Source organism: Elephantulus edwardii, unplaced genomic scaffold, assembly GCF_000299155.1.
Source record: "Elephantulus edwardii isolate Elephantulus edwardi_28Jun2011 unplaced genomic scaffold, EleEdw1.0 scaffold00478, whole genome shotgun sequence".
NCBI lineage: Eukaryota > Metazoa > Chordata > Mammalia > Macroscelidea > Macroscelididae > Elephantulus > Elephantulus edwardii.
Genome location: NW_006400228.1, coordinates 586,732 through 590,148, shown reverse-complemented (window position 1 = coordinate 590,148; position 3,417 = coordinate 586,732).

Here is a 3,417-nt window from a genome sequence, read left to right as displayed (position 1 = left end):
TCTCTATTTTAGGAGGTAATAGTCCTTGAAGGCCAAGCCTTTCTCCCTCCTGTAATGCAAATGCCATTCCCTTCTTCATTCTTGGATTCAACATCAGAGGTTTGCCCTTCTCTTTTCTGTGCATATGGTGACATATCAGCATGCAAGGCCTGAAAACGACTCTTAACCCGGATAACATGCTCTGCTCAGGCCTGGCCCTCGCCTCCAGCCAGCGTCCCTGAGACGCCCCACCTCGGGCTTGAACCAGCAAGAGCAGCCCAGCCAATCACCCAGGAAGCCTGGACAGAAGCCTAGTGCTCGAAGGGAGCCGCTGGGGTCGGAGTGGCCCCGAGAAAGGAACTCTTACCCATTGTTGGTGGGACTGTAAAATGGTACAACCATTCTGGAAGGCAGTTTGGCACTTTCTCAAAAAGCTGAACACAGAAATTCCATATGACCCAGCTATTCCACTACTTGGCATATATCCTGAGAATATTAGAACTGAGGCACAAACTGAGATTTGTACACCAGTGTTCACAGGAGCATTATTCACCATCGCAAGAACATGGAAACAGCCCAAATGTTCAACCACAAACGAACGGATTTAGAAATTATAGTACATTCACACAATGGAATACTATGCAGCATGCAGGAGCAATAAATTTGTAAATTATGACCTAACTTGGGAGGGACTGGAGAGCATTATGCTGAGTGAACTAACTCAGTCCCATAAGGATAAATATTGCATAAAACCGTTATTGTAGAATGAGTCTAAGGACCCAGGAGGGGTGGGAGAGGCTGGAAGCAGAGGGATGTGGACGTGCAGGGGGAAGGGGGAATTATCATTAGGTTGTACAATTTGATGGGTGGGAGGGTGAGGGAAATGGAAAGAATTTGTACAAATTTGTGTTTGAATTTTGTAAATAAACTAGTAGGGGAAAAAAGAATACTGACTTTAATGGCTTTTCCAAGAACTTTCTGGAAATTGTGTGGCAGGACCAATTTCCTGCTGTTTCAGACTGAGGGTAAAGTATTTTTATAATTATTAATAATGAGACAAACAGCCAGGAATGAGATAGAACAGAGAACATGAAAAACAGGGGGCCAGCAGTTCTGGACTGAAGACCTCTATTCCAGCTTCCTTCATCTGTATTGAAGAGTATCAGGAAGTAAATCACAAAGAGAGTTCAATGCAAATGAAGCCAAGCTCTTTCTATTGAAGACCTTCCAGCAGACTCAGGACGGAGGGGTCAGCAAATGCAATTCAAGAATCTGGTAAACCCCTAAGAATTGCCTTAGTGCCTCAGGGTGAACTCCAGCTTGAACCACGCCTCCCCCACATCCTGAGAAAGCATTCAGTTTACTACAAGTATTTAGTACTGGCTTCCCACACCCTGCGTGTTGAGATGTCCTGTTCTCAGAACCTGCGGCCATGATGGGTAGCTAACAACAAACCTACTCCATCTGGCCTTCGAGCGTTATCACAGTCTAAGGGGGGAAACTGCAATCCCACTTCTCTTAAAATATATCAGGGAATCACCACAACAAGATAAAGTTAAATAACCCAATTTAAAAATGGGCACAGGATATGAAGAGACACTTCATCAAAGAAGACATTCAGACAGTAAGCAAGCACATGAAGAAAGGTTCACGATCCCTAGCTCTAAGAGAGATGCAAATCAAAACAACTAAGAGATATCATCTCACCCCAGTAAGAATAGCAAAATTTAAACCAACAGCAAACTACAAATGCTGGAGAGGTTGTGGAGAAACTGGAACCCTTATTCACTGTTGGTGGGAATGTAAAATGGTGCAACCACTGTGGAAGCCTGTACCGTGCTTTCTCAAAAAGCTGCAAATAGAGATACCATTTGACCCAGCAATTCCTCACCCTAAAGAAACCATAACTGCCACCCAAGCGGATACATGCACACCCATGTTTATTGTGGCTTTGTTCACAATAGCAAAGAGCTGGAAACAACCCAAGTGCCCATCAACAAACAGATAGATAGAGAAGCTGTGGTATAGTCACACAATGGAATACTACACTGCATTGAAAAACAAGGAACTCATTAAATACTACACAAAATGGGTGACCCTGGAGGACATTATGCTGAGTGAAGTATCTCAGTCACAAAGGGACAGCTACTGCATGGTGCCACTGTTGTAAAACAGGACTGACATTGGGGTTGGGGGAAGCCAGAAAAGGAGGGGAGGAACGATACATATTGCATTGAAACAGATGAGGGTGAGAACTGTTTAAAAGGGACATATGAATGGGTATTCTTGTCATTACAGACGTCCAGAGTGAAGGTTGCATAATGGAGTGGACTTGAGGGGAGGAATTGTATAACAATGAAAGAGTTTTTCTTTCTTTTCAAGAAGAGTGAATTGGTGGGGAGTTAAGTAGGGAGAAAAGTGCAACAATGACTGACTGGAAACCCTAAGTCTCTGTAAACTTTCATTATAATTAATTTTTTTTTAAAGTCAAGAAAAATGTCAGGGACTCTAAGATGCTTGGTCCAAACTTCCACCAGCAACAGCTGTCAAGCTTAGAGCAGTTGCCTGCCCCGGACAGACAGATGACCGCAGCTTTCCCAGCTCCTTCCCCGTCCCCACTGTGTCCGTGCTCCACTTGATTCACCCACTTGTGCGTCTACACTTCTCTACAAGCAGCCCAAGTGGTTTAAGTGTTCAGCGCCAACCCACCAGCACGACAGAACAAAGGTCTGCTGACTGTCTGTGGAGGACCGTTGTTGTTATGTGCCGTTGAGTCACCTGTGACTCACGGGGATCCTGTGTACAACAGCCCTAAAACCTGCTCTATCCCCTTTTTACTGTGCCCATTTTATTGTCTCCGACACACCTATCCCATTAGTCTAACCACTATAAACCTTGTGGAAGGTCATTAAACCTGGGAGGCAGCATTCCACTCTGACACACAGAGGGTCATCAACAGTAGGAACAGAACAGCATCTACTTTCCTCTAGCAAACTCTGCATTTTCTTCTGAAGTGACTGATTGTATAATCCATAATGAGTGACAATGATTGCATGAAATGAATGAAGGATAGCGTGAAATGTGATGTATATGAACTTGGTACATGAACCAAATGTAAAATTTAAAAAAAGAAAGTTTTTTTTAAAAAAAGAAAGAGTATTTGTAGCCTTAGAAAACTGCTGGAGGTTCAAAACAACTATGAGATATCATCTCACACCAGTAAGAATAGCAAAATTTAACAGAGCAGCAAACATCAGATACAGGCGAGGTTGTGGAGAAAGTGGAACCCTCATTCACCTCTGGTAGGATTGTAAAATGGTGCAACCACTGTGGAAGGTGGTATGGTACTTTTGCAAAAAGTTGCAAATAGAAATACCATTTGGCCCAGCAATTCCACTACTTGGAATATACCGTAAAGAAACCATAACTGCCACCCAA